At 43.5% G+C, this 13,775-nt stretch overlaps 1 protein-coding gene across 1 annotated transcript in view; it reads right to left on the bottom strand.

Annotated features, from left to right (window-relative positions):
* Window positions 1-13,775, bottom strand: part of aph1b (APH1B gamma secretase subunit) — a 442,239-nt gene that overhangs the window by 123,528 nt on the left and 304,936 nt on the right. The gene's annotated exons all lie outside the window — the stretch shown is intronic.

Here is a 13,775-nt window from a genome sequence, read left to right as displayed (position 1 = left end):
TTTGGAGCAGGACAAGGCTATTGACCGTTTTCTGTACCACAGACTGTACCCAGGGGAGGCCACACCTAGTCTGTATGGTTTACCTAAAATCCACAAACAAGGTGTACCTTTAAGACCAATTGTTAGTATGATTAACTCTGTCACTTACAATGTTTCCAAATATCTGGTGTCTGTACTCATCCCTTTAGTTGGCAGCTCAGAACACCACATACAGAACACCATGGACTTTGTGGATAAGGTGAGGGATGTCATCATGGAGACTGATGAAACAATGGTCTCTTTTGATGTCACATCACTCTTTACGTGCATTCCTGTTGATGATACAGTAGAGGTGGTCGGTTTAAAATTAAAATCAGACACCACTCTGAGCAGCAGGACCACACTTTCTAGAGAACAACTGTGTCAACTCTTGAAACTGTGCCTGCAGTCAACCTACTTCACATATGGGGAGCAATATTATAGGCAGAAACATGGGTGTGCTATGGGGTCTCCAGTTTCTCCTATTGTTGCCAACCTGTACATGGAGGAGGTAGAAAAGAGAGCCTTGACGTCCTTTTCAGGGACACCACCAAGTCATTGGTTCAGGTATGTTGACGACACCTGGGTTAAAATTAAATCTCAGGAAGTCCAACATTTTACTGACCACATCAACTCTGTGGATAAATACATCAAGTTCACACGAGAAGATGTAAAAAATGGCAGGTTGGCTTTCTTGGACTGTGAGGTCTCAGTCTCTGATAGAGGACATTTGCAAACTGAGGTGTACCGCAAACCCACCCACACAGACCAGTATTTGCAGTTTGACTCCCATCACCCTTTGGAGCACAAGTTAGGAGTCATCAGGACTCTGTATCACAGAGCAGACAGCGTCCCCACTAGCTCAGGAGACAGGCAGAAGGAGAAATCCCACACAAGACAGGCTCTAGAGCAATGTGGATATCCTAACTGGGCCTTCATGAAAGCAGAGAAGAAACCCAAACAGGACTCCAGTCAGCCAACAGGTGAAAAGGAGGAACCCAGACCCAGACCAGTGGTCATTCCATATGTTGAGGGAGTATCAGAGAAACTGAGACGTTTATTTTCTAAACATAACGTCCCAGTGGCTTTTAAACCCCAAAATACATTACGGCAAAGACTGGTTCATCCCAAAGATCCAGTCCCCCGGCACAAACAGAGCAATGTTGTGTATGCTGTTCAGTGTCAGGAGGGCTGTGATCAGTCTTACATCGGGGAAACAAAACAGCCACTGGCCAAAATGATGGCCCAGCACAGAAGATCAACATCATCAGGCCAGCACTCTGCGGTCTACACTCATCTCCAGGCCAGCGGTCACTCTTTCAGGGATGAAGATGTTCACATCCTGGACAGAGAGGAACGATGGTTTGAGAGAGGAATAAAGGAGGCCATCTTTGTGAAAAGAAATCGTCCATCATTAAACAGGGGTGGAGGCCTCCGGGTTCAACTGTCCCCCTCTTACAATGCTGTGATTGCTAGCATCACTCAGCCCTCTGTGAACAGTAAACAGCCATCAGTGTGCTAATGATCCATTGTTATGCTGATGGTCCTTCTTGAGCATGTGATCAGCTGGTTTTGGTTGTCAGCAGCAAAACTGGTTGATTCACCCTGAGACGGTGCTATTTAAGAGACTGAGCTGAATACAGCTCCTCAGACTGAGGAAGTCTCTCGGATGAGAGACGAAACGTTTCTACAGTTTTTTGTTGATTTGCTTTGGTTTTTTTGGGGTTTTTTTTGAATGTCCAGAGGACCAGATTTAACTTTTTTAGACAGGTCTTGGTAGATTTGCAGTGGTCTGATACTCCTTCCATTTCAATATGATTGCTTGCACAATGCTCCTTGGGATGTTTAAAGCTTGGGAAATCTTTTTGTATCCAAATCTGGCTTTAAAATTCTCCACAACAGTATCTCGGACCTGCCTGGTGTGTTCCTTGGTCTTCATGATGCTCTCTGCGCTTTGAACAGAATCCTGAGACTATCACAGAGCAGGTGCATTTATACAGAGACTTGATTACACACAGGTGGAATCTATTTATCATCATCAGTCATTTGAGACAACATTGGATCATTCATAGATCCTCACTGACCTTCTGGAGTGAGTTTGCTGCACTGAAAGTAAAGGGGCCGAAAAATATTGCACGGCCGAAAAATATTGCACGTCCCACTTTTCAGTTTTTTATTTGTTAAAAAAGTTTGACATCCAATAAATTTCATTCCACTTCACAATTGTGTCCCACTTGTTGATTCTTCACAAAAAAAATTAAATTTTATATCTTTATGTTTGAAGCCTGAAATGTGGCAAAAGGTTAAAAAGTTCAAGGGGGCCGAATATTTTCACAAGGCACTGTATTTTTTAAACTAATTATTGTCACTAAATCTGGTATTAGAAGCAACAACCTGACTGAAAAAGAGACAGAACAACTCAGGAGGATGACAATAGCAACCTTATCAAAGTCAGAATCAGAGTTTCATTATTTGTCATTTGCACCACATGTGGTGTAACAAAATTATGAACACAGGGTCCTTGGTACATCCAACAATAAAATGTAAAAGAAAAACAGTAATAATATCTAAGATATGAACTAAGAAAACATTAACTAAAAATATATGTTAAACACTAATAGCATAAAAACATTATGCCAAGCAGCAGCACGAACATGAGTCTGTATGAGTAGATGAGCACGAATGAACACAGCAACATGAAACATATCAGCAGCAACATGAAACAGATCAGCAGCAACATAAAACAGATCAGCAGCAACATGAAACAGATCAGCAGCAACATTTTTCACAGTGATTATTCTGGTTAGAGATTCATGAGTCTAACAGCCTCAGGGTAGAAGCTGTTCCTCAATCTAGTGGTCCTACACTTAATGCTCCTCAACCTCCTTCCTGAGGGGAGTGGGGCAAAAAGTGTGTGTGCTGGGTAAGTGGGGTCCTTCATGATGCAGGTGGCCCTCTTCCTGCATTTGGAGGTGTAGATGTCTGTGATGGTGGGAGACTGACTCCAACAGACTTCTGTGCAGCCTTCACCACTCTCTACAAACCTTTTTTTCTGCAGCTGTGCAGCCTCCATGCCACACCTCGATGCTGGAGCACAGGATGCTCTCCACTGCACACCTGTAGATGGAAGTGAATACTGAGCTTCCCAGACCAGCTCGTCTCAGCAGCCTGAGGAAGTAGAGGCTCTGATGAGCTTTCTTGAACAGGCTGGTAGAGATGTTGCCCCAGCTGAGGTTGTCATTCAGGTGTACGCCCAAGTACTTGTAGCTGGAGACCACTTCAATTCAATTCAATTAAGTTTATTTACATAGCGCCAAATCACAACAAGGTTGTCTCAGGACACTTTACTGGAACATTCACAAACATAAAAGCCAATTAGTAAAGTTCTCTATCTAAGGAATCCAGCAGACAAGTTAAATCTTGGCTTCGTTGCAGTCTCCCATCCTGAGCAAGCACAGTGACAACAGTGGAAAGGAAAAATGTTGGTTACGTACTGTAACCCCAGATTTTATGAGTGTAGGCGTAGCCCTTTAAGGCCCTCAATAGTGGGTTTATCCCATCATGCAAAGCATCACACTGAAAATTTTAGTCCACACCCACCTGCTGTGTGGGCACCACCCGGTCCGTATAAATTACGTTAAGAGCGAGTAATTGGCTCCCAAATAGCTTTTTTTTCAGCCATTTAGGAGCCAGTGAGGCCCAGCGCTTAAAGGGCTACGCCTATACTCATAGAATCTGGGATTACAGTACGTAACACTTTAAGGCCCTCGCTAGTGGGTTAAAACGCGAAGAATGATGTGGTCCTCGCCTCACTGGGTCCATTCGAACACCATATGAAGCGCCTGCTTGCCCAAAAAATGTCTTGTCACTCAGCACCCCATGTGTGTAATTGTGCATTGCGTAATCACGCGTACTATGCACAGACACGTGCTGCGTAGTTATGCGTTCCGAGTGCATGAACGCCCAGGAAAAGTTTTCAACGGGGAAAAAGAAGAGGCTGAAAAAGGGCCGTGAACCAAGCAGATCCACGGTTGATCAATATGAACAGATTAATAATAACAAGTGAACTGATTATTAATTAAATGAACTGATTGGTTACAATAGTCATGAACTGATTAGTGACAATAGAACAAGAACAACAGTCACAACCTGTGACTGATAACATCTCACACTGAAAATGCATGCAGTCAGATGTGAGTTTAAACGAGATTCCATGAAACAACAATATTCATTCTGTTAAGGCACTAAGGACAGAATGTGTCATGGAACGAGCTGACACATCACGTAAATAGAAGGAAATAAATGAACAGGGTGTTGACCACGCGGCCGCAGTGCAAATACCCTGCATTGTCATACCATTATGCAAAGCAGTCGAAGATGCAATACCCCTGGTCGAGTGCGCCCTGAGGTTATCAGGAGGCTCTAAATCTGATGCTCTGTAGGCTTCAGAAATGGCCTCACACAACCAGTGTGACAGCACTGGGTGGATAATGGGCGACCTGTAGATGCATCTCTATAATGCACAAACAAATGTTGAGTCTGACGCAGTGCGGCCGTGCGTGCTATATAACACGTCAACGCACGCACAGGACAGAGAAGATGGAAAGATGCTTCTTCTTCTGATTTGAGGGGGGGAGGGAAAAATCCCTCCAACGATATTGCTCTTGATTTAAAAGAGCTTGTGATGTTTTAGGCATAAACGCTGGGTTAGGGCTTAGAGCAGCTGATCTGCCATCAGCCTGAATTCTGAGACATGACGGAGCGACAGAGAGGGCAGATAAATTGCTCACCCTCTTAGCGGATGTTAAAGCCAACAGCAAGGCTGTTTTAAGAGACAAGAATTTAATTGGAACCTGATTCAGCGGCTCAAATGGAGCTTTGATCAGGGCTTGCAGAACCAGCGTTAAATGCCACTGTGGAGCAAGTGGGCTTGAAACAGGCCTGTGTCTCTGTACACCAATTAAAAAAACGCTTCATCAGCGGATGATTAAAAGCTGTTCTGTCCCCGAAACCTTCGTGACAGGAAGAGATGGCTGCAGCGTATGTTTTAATTGTGCTGAATGCCAGATTTCTGTCCATCAGCTGCTGAAGAAAGGACAGCACGTCACCTAGCGGACATGAGGTGGCCTCTACACCTTTCTCTGTGCACCAGCACTGAAAAGCTGTCCACTTTGATGTGTACAGCGCTGTGGTGGAGGTAGCACGTGAATCCAGGATCGTGCGCACTAAATCTTGGGAGAGACCCATCCTCTCCAAACGGAACTGTTCAGCAGCCAAACCCAAAGGTACTGGCCTATTTCTGGGAAGCTCCTGATTGCTCCTCCCACCTGGAGGAGAGCATCTTCCCTCCACGGCAGTTTCCACGGGCGCCCCGATAACAAGCATCGTAGAATTGGGAACCATGGTGCGTTCACGCGCTCGGGAGCTGTCAGTTCCTATCCTGAACTCGGTTCAGAAACCGTAATATCAGAAGGAATGGGGGGAACGTGTAAAGAAGCGTTTTGGGCCATGGGCTGTGAGCAAACACATCCACCCCTAGCGGTGGTTCGTCCCACGGGCTCAGTGAGAACCATAGTTGGCACTGAGCGTTCTCTCGTGTTACAAACAGGTCCACAGTCGCTTTGCTAAATTTCTGCCATTTCTGAGCCATCAGCTCGGGGTGGAGGCTCCAGTCCCGGTGACACGGACCGCCCCTGGACATCACATCCGGCCCTCTGTTCAGAACACCGGGGTTGTACACTGCTCTGATGGAGAGCAGATTCTGGTGTACCCAACACAGCAACTGTCTCAGAATGTGTAACATTTGGGCTGAGCGCACACCCCCCTGCCGGTTTGTGTATGCTGTAGTAACCTTGTTGTCTGTGTGAATCAACACATGCTGATTCTGTAACACAGAGGCAAAGTGTTGAATCACATTCAAAACTGTGCGACATTCCAGAACGTTTATATGAGCTGTTGTGTGAGGTGGCCACAGCGCCCTTACAGCTCGGGAAAAGCATGTTCGACAGAACAAGGGGGTTTCCCCAGTGTCAGAGGTCTGTTCTCATGGACGGGGGCACAACAATCCTCCGTCTCTTCTGCTTCACCGGATCCACATGCAAACGAGCAAACCATCTCTGGAGGCGTTGCATGTGGAGTAAGCCCAGCGGAACCACCGTGTGAGCTGACGACATCATTCCTAACAGCTTCATGACAGAAATGGCTGTTACCACTCTGTCAGGCCTTACATGGCAGAGCTAGTCTTTTAGAGTTTCGATTCTCGTCTGTGATAAACGAGCCCTCATGGTGGTCGAGTTTAGCTCCACTCCAAGATAAATGATTGTCTGGGCCAGGAGAATCGAGCTTTTTTCCCAAATTATGGCGAAGCCCAGATTTAACAGGTGTGACGTCAGCACCTGGGTCTGTGCTACTGTCTCCTGTCTGGAACGGGTCAGCAGCAACAGATCATCCAGGTAAAACAAAATCCTCATCCCTGCTCTGTGTAACGGTTGCAGAGCCGTCTCCACACACTTTGAGAATGTCCAATACGCAAGGGAATAACCGAACGGCAGCCTGTTGTACTGATACTGAATCCCTCGAAAGGGGAAGCGCAGGAACTTTCAGTGCTTTGGGATGATCGGGATGTGAATGTAGGCGTCTTTCAGATTGATGGAGGTAACCAATCGTTTCGCTGAATGTTGTCTAACAGCTGTCTGGTTGTCAACATGTGAAAACTGTCTCTCCATGATCGCCTTGTTGAAAATTGACAAATCCAAAATGGGTCTTATCAATCTGGTCCTTTTTGGGACCAGGATGTAACGTGCCGCTGCAGATCCTTCTACACTCGGGGATGGGGGGGGGGGGGGGGGGGTAGGCTATCAGATTGTAAAGTTTGCAGATGATACAACGGTGGTGGGATGCATCACAAACAATGATGAGTCCAGCTACAGGCAGGAGGTGGAACACATGAAGAGTTGGTGCAAAGAGAACAACCTTCACATCAATGTGCGTGATCATAGTGAACAGGAGAGGGCTCAGCACACAGCCCTGTGGTGTGAGAAGCACTTATCCAGTGCCTCTCACACCACACACCACATTAAAGAAAAATCATAGTATCTCTCAGCCAGGACCAAAGCATCACCATTTTACCAACTGAAATTGGCCCTCGACACTTCTTATTACGAGGAAAAAATAAACACTTTGCAGAGTGACACCACTACAAATGAGAGCTTGAATAGGGACTCAACACATACAAATATAAATGGTAAATGGGCTGTACTTATATATCGCCTTTCTATCTAATCAAGACACTCAAAAGTGCTTTACAAAACAATCTGTCTTCATTTACCTCCACACACACATCCACACAACACTCTGTTACATCTCTACAAAGATTATCTGAGTCTGTAGAGACTAATCAGAATTTTAGATATCACATTCAAAAATCCAATGGGACAAAGTGTCTTGCTCAGAGACACTTCAACATGTGACTGCTGGTGGAATTGAACCCTCAATGCTCCAATTGGAGGACAACCTCTCTAACCACTCAGCCACAGCTGCCCATCATAATCAGAATAAACTTTATTATCATTGCACCGAGATACAACGAGAATATGTACGTACAGTCGTCCAAAAGATGGGCGGAGTGCACGAAGCTGCAGCTATAAATATTGCGGCCTTCTTATTCAGAATAATTTTTTGCTTAGATGAGAAAAGGAAAGAAAACATGAGGAGAGACTGAATTGATCCTTTACGCCAAAAGTTGAGCTCACAGCTTCTCCAAGATTATTCCCACCATTCATGAGTGCTGCCAGTGAGCTCACAGTCCTGATAACAGCTGCTCCAGCTCCCTGCTGCAGCTCCCCAAATACATTCTAAGCACTGTCGAGCTTCGAAACATCCACACGAATTTATAGACAATCCAGAATTCACCAGCCAAAATAACCAGTTGTCATGAATCCAATTTGTTTCCATCAAGGTAAGAGGGTCCTCCTTATGCCCTGACTCCTGTCGGGAGAAGTTGAGCAATTTTGTTGAGAGACCAGCTGATCCTTCGAATTAAGAGGTATGCAGAAAAAAAGGGCTTTTTAAGGGTTCACTCCTGTGAACCCTTAAAAAGCCCAAAAGAGTGAAAGCAGGGAAGCGGGTGGGTGGGTGGGCGGTGGGGGGGGAGACAGGGAGACACGTCTGGTTCTACCGGAGGACAGAGAGAAAAAAAAGGGGGGAAGCCACTCCATGCTTATATAGACTTCACAAAATTCACACAATAGGAACACCAATCAGACTCATCATGAGTAGCATAAACTCCGTGATATGCAATAATGCAAAGTATTTTGCTGGTATTTTAGGTCCTCTTGTTAGAAGCAAACCACAAGTGTTACACCCCCAGGCCTAGGGTTTCAGGGGATGCAACACAAGATGTCCAGAGAAAAAAAAGATGGAGTTGATTGATTTTAAAAGGGGATTATTACAAAGAAAAAAAAAGGTTTCACAGACGAATACTCTTTGACCCAATAAACTTGGACTAACAAAAATATACTAAAGTGGGTCAAATGCTGCCTCAACAATTGAGTAACAAAATAACCAAACAAGTCAGTCATTTCCAGATTCAAAACAACCCAAACAAAAGCATTAAAAAAAGGTTCAGACTTCTAAGTACAAGTTTCTAAAATTTGAACAACCAGTCAAACTTAAAAACCAAGCTGCTAAGCAGAGCAAAGAAAGGGATCAGGAGTACAAATACTCTAAAGGTTGCCCAAACAGTCCTCAAAAGGCTACAAAACCCAAAGTGGGAATCAGCTGTACAAAACCTCTGCCTAAAGCTGCCCCATTGAAAAAAATGATTCCAGAAGCCTTTTATAGGGTGCAGGTGAACCTCATCATCATCTGATTGGTGTGGGAATCTCCTGCTTGTCCGATGGCGTTGCCGCTCTGCAGCCTCCTGGCAGCCAATCAGCTGAGTGTGCTCCAACACCTGAATCTGCATAAATAAAGATAGAGACTACACAGCCTCTAGAGGCCAGGGGCCATAACAAGCGTAGAAAACTTCATGGATGTTTCAAAGTTCCACATTTGAAGCTGGCTGCAGTAGAAACACTAGTAATCTTTTATGTGTCCACTTTTCACTATTGTTCCCACATCAGAGACAGAGGAAACTATCAGGAAACATGTTTAACAAGATAATGACCTTAACAACGAGACCCTGCTTGAGCTTTGTCTTTCCACAATTTACTTCAAGTTTAATTATAGTTTTTACAGACAGACCCATGGTGGAGCCACCATGGAATCTCCAGTGGCACTGATTGTAGACAATGACTACATGGAGAAAATCGAAAAGAGAATCCTGAACTCCTTCAATGGAACATCACTGTACCACATGTTCAGATATGTAGATGATACCAGAGTCCAAATTCAAGCTAAGGAAGTAGAAGTGTTCACCAGATACATCAACTCTGCAGACAACATCAAGTTTACCAGAGAGGATGCCAACAACAACAAACTGCCTTTTATTGGACTTTTTTGTGCATAGGGAAGGAGAAAGAACCCTCAACATTGAAGTTTACAGGAACGCAACTCATGCAGTTCAGTAAATTCTCTTTGACTCTCCCCACCCCAGTAACAGAAACTTTCTGTCATCAGAAATCCATACCATCAGGCCGAACAGGTCCAGATAAGGACTGAGAAGAAGAAAAAGGAACAAAAAGACATAAAATAAGTGCTCCAACCATTTGTATATCATAACTGGGCCTTTGTCAAATCAGCAAAGAAATCCAAAAATGCTGTAGAACAGAACAGAGAGAAGAGCAAACATAAATGCATTGTCATCCCATACAAACTGGAATCTATCAGATAAATATGATTTAAAACATTTTAGAGCTGTTCCTGTATTCCCAATATCATTTTGAAGTATCTGTGGTAAAATTTTGTGATCGACTAGCAAATGCAGCACTGAATGCATTTTTCAATCTTTCTCCTTCCTTAGATGGCATTAATCTGGCCTCCAGCTCTGGAGGCCAGATTATGTTGAAAATCTTGGTGTTATTTTTGATCAGGACATGTCTTTTATCCCCCACATTAAAAACGTTACTAGAACCGCCTTCTTCCACCTGCGTAATATCACTAAAATTAGAAACATCTTATCTAAAAATGATGCAGAAAACTAGTCCATGCATTTGTCATGTCTAGAATGGAGCATGAACATGAGTCTGTGTGAGCAGATGAGTTCGAATGAACACATCAACATTGAAACAGATCAGCAGCAACATGAAACAGATCAGCAGCAACATGATGTGATTTTTCACAGTGATTATTCTGGTTAGATATTCATGAGTCTAACAGCCTCATGGTAGAAGCTGTTCCTGAGTCTAGTGGTTCTACACTTAATGCTCCGTAAATTCCTGTCTGAGTTGAGCGGAGTAAAAAGTGTGTGTTCTGGGTGAGTGGGGTCCTTCATGATGCAGGTGGTTCTCTTCCTGCATCTGGAGGTGTAGATGTCTGTGATGGTGGGGAAACTGACTCCAAAAGACTTCTGTGCAGCCTTCACCACTCTCTGCAAAGCTTTTCTTTCTGTAGCTGTGCAGCCTCTTCGCCACACATTGATGTTAGAGCACAGGATGCTCTCCACTGCACACCTGTAGATGGAGGTGAGGACTGTGCTTCCCACACTAGCTTGCCTCAACTGCCTGAGGAAGTAGAGTCTCCAAACAGCATGGGATAATTTTTTATTGTTATGCTTATGATACACAGTTATGTTTGTCGATGAAACCCGATGAATCATATCAGTTACTTAAGTTACAATCAGTTTTTTTATGTCTTAAAACATAAAAACTTGGATAATAATAATAATAATAATAAACTTTATTTCTATAGCACCTTCCAACAACGCCTTGCATTGACCAAGGTGCTTCACAAGACAAAACAAGATTAAAAACATGGATGACCCTTAATTTGCTGCTTTTAAACTCAGACAAAACAGAGGTTGTGGTTTTTGGACCTGAGCATCTTAGGAATCAATTTTACACTCTTTCACTTTCTCTGGGTGGCATAAATTTGACCTCCAGTTCTTAGGTTAAAAACCTTGGTATTACTTTTGATCAGGACATGTCTTTTAACCCCATATTAAAAATGTTACCAAAACTGCTTTCCTCCACCTGCGTAATATCACTAAAATGATACTAAGATCACTAAGATTTGGACATTGTGTCCAAAATTGATGCAGAAAAACTGGTCCATGCATTTATCACATGTAGGCTGGACTATTGCAATTGTTTACTATCTGGATGTCCACAAACTTCTTTAAAAACATCTTCAGCTGATCTAAAATGCTGCTGCAAGAGTTTTAATGAAAGTTGATAGAAGATATCATATTTCTCCAATTTTAGCTTCTCTCCATTGGATCCCTGTCAAATTCAGAATTGAATTCAAAATCTTACTTCTAACCTGCAAAGCTCTCAACAACCTATCTCCATCTTATATTACAGATCTTGTTGTTCCATATTTTCATAACAGATCACTTTGCTCTCAGACTGCAGGTTTACTTGTGATTCCTAGAATTTCCAAAAGTAGAATGGAAGGCAGATCTTTCAGTTATCAGGCTCCTCTCTTGTGGAACCAACTTCCAGTTTCTGTCCGTGCGGTTGACACATTGTCTACTTTTAAGATTAGACTTAAGACTTTCCTTTTTGATAAATCTTATAGTTAGGGCAACTTGGGTTTCCTGAACTATCCTTTAGTTATGCTACCATAGGCTTAGACTGCTGGAGGACAAACTGCCCACATTTCCTCAGTCTGCTGCTGTCTGTTTAGTATTTGTATTTTTTTTTTTTCTGTCTTTGACATGTGTTTTTGTTTTTCTTCTAGTAGGAGGTACACCTGCACCTACATCTGGACCTGCCATTCTGTCTGTGTTCGTTTGTCTCTCCTTCCTGTCCTCTCAAACCGAGTCGGTCGAAGCAGATGGTCGCTTGTCCTGAGCCTGGTTCTGTTGGAGGTTTCTTCCTTTTAAAAGGGCGTTTTTCCTTTCCACTGTTGCCCTTGTGCTTGCTCAGGATGGGAGACTGCGACGAAGTGAAGATTCAACGAGTCTGCTATCTTCCTTAGATAGAGAATTTTACTAATTGGCTTTTCTATATACGTGAATGTTTCTGTTCAGTGCCCTGAGACAACTTTGTTATATAAATAAATTGAATTGAATTGTTTTATTCCTTGTGTTTTCATGAGTTGTTTGGGTTATCCTCCTTATGAAAACGCGCCTTCCTTTGAGTCTCCTTGTGATTGCCTCGTGAAGAGGGTTACCTGGAACCTCATACCTCCCAAGCCTCCGGAATCACCTGTGACCAACTATACCCCTTGACTCTATCAAAGTAAAGTCAGGTCCTCTGGACGGATTGTTCTTCTTGTAACATTTCGTTTTTTATCCAAAAAACTTTGTCGGTCAGTCTTTTGGATAAAAGACAAAATGTTTCAACAAGAAGAATCCATCCAGAGGACCTGCCTTTACTTTGTCAGACTTTTCTACCTGGATTACTGAGCATGCATCAGAATATACCCCTTGCATTGGATAATTTCTCCTGTTTTCCATCCAGCCACTCTCCTACGAACCACATACCTGAATCACCACTCACCTGGGATCTCCACCCTCCTCTCCAAGCTGTTTTCCATTTTAAGATCTGTAAGAAAGATACAAATGTTCTCATTGAAGTAGAGCTGTCAATTCTAACCTGAACCCGGAGCCCACCCCCGCCCGACCCAGATTAGGGCTGGGCTGGTTCATGGTAATGTGCTTAATGTTAAAGATACGCATGGCTGATGATCCAATTATATGTCAACATGTCTTGCCATACTATCACCTGCCACATGTGGCCATTTTACCGCGTACTGACTGGTCTTGAAAGAGGTAAAAAGTTCAGTTAAGCTTCAGATGGACTACTGCCAGCGATCCATCACCCAAATGGATGTTCATTCAGCCGCTGCACTCAGTAGACGCGCGCGGCCGACAATCCAAACAGGTGAGATCACGAAATATCTGACGCGTCAGAGCAGGATCCAATGCAGGCAGAAGCAGGGGAAGCATTCAATGCACTTTGACAGCTATGAAAGGACACACACACCCTCAGCTCCGATCTTCTGCCCCCCTTACTCAGCCGCACGTGTCTGCTGCTAGTTAATAACTACTGTTAATAACCAGTCAATGCTTAATTACAAATGGTGGGGTTCGGACCTGTAATTACTTTTGATTCGTCAGATTGGGTGAGGCTCGGAAATTATGGCTACAGGCTGGGGACAGGTTGAGGCGGATTTTTTGGACCCGAATGCAACTCTACATTGAAGGCCCCATATACTTACCTTATATCACTCTTACTTTCAGATAATCATCCTATGTAAATACCACTACTTTAACAATAAATTATACTTATCTTTTTATCTGTGTGTTGGACTTTATTAGTTTGCCTACTCTTGGGTTTAAACTAATCTGAACATGATAGAAAGTAACATTTTCTCAAATGATTGGGGCGACCAAAAATTAATCCCTGGTGGCGTAGGCCATTGGCCACACCCTGGCTCTGCCATTGCCCCTGGTTGTGGATAAAATTGCTCTCCACCGACAACGATCCAGCACTTTGTGGCGTCTCTGACATGCCAAAGAAAAAAACAAAAACTACCTCTATACATATTGTCTCCTACCCACTGAAATATTTTCCACCAAAAATATTAAGGTTTACTTGTATCATCTGTTCCATTCCAGTCCAGAAAAGAACATTGCATAAACTACAAAACAT

This window comes from Nematolebias whitei, chromosome 2 (genome assembly GCF_014905685.2).
Source record: "Nematolebias whitei isolate Nwh7 chromosome 2, NemWhi1, whole genome shotgun sequence".
NCBI lineage: Eukaryota > Metazoa > Chordata > Actinopteri > Cyprinodontiformes > Rivulidae > Nematolebias > Nematolebias whitei.
Note: the sequence above shows the minus strand (reverse complement) of the source record. Positions and strands in the feature narration are given on the sequence as shown.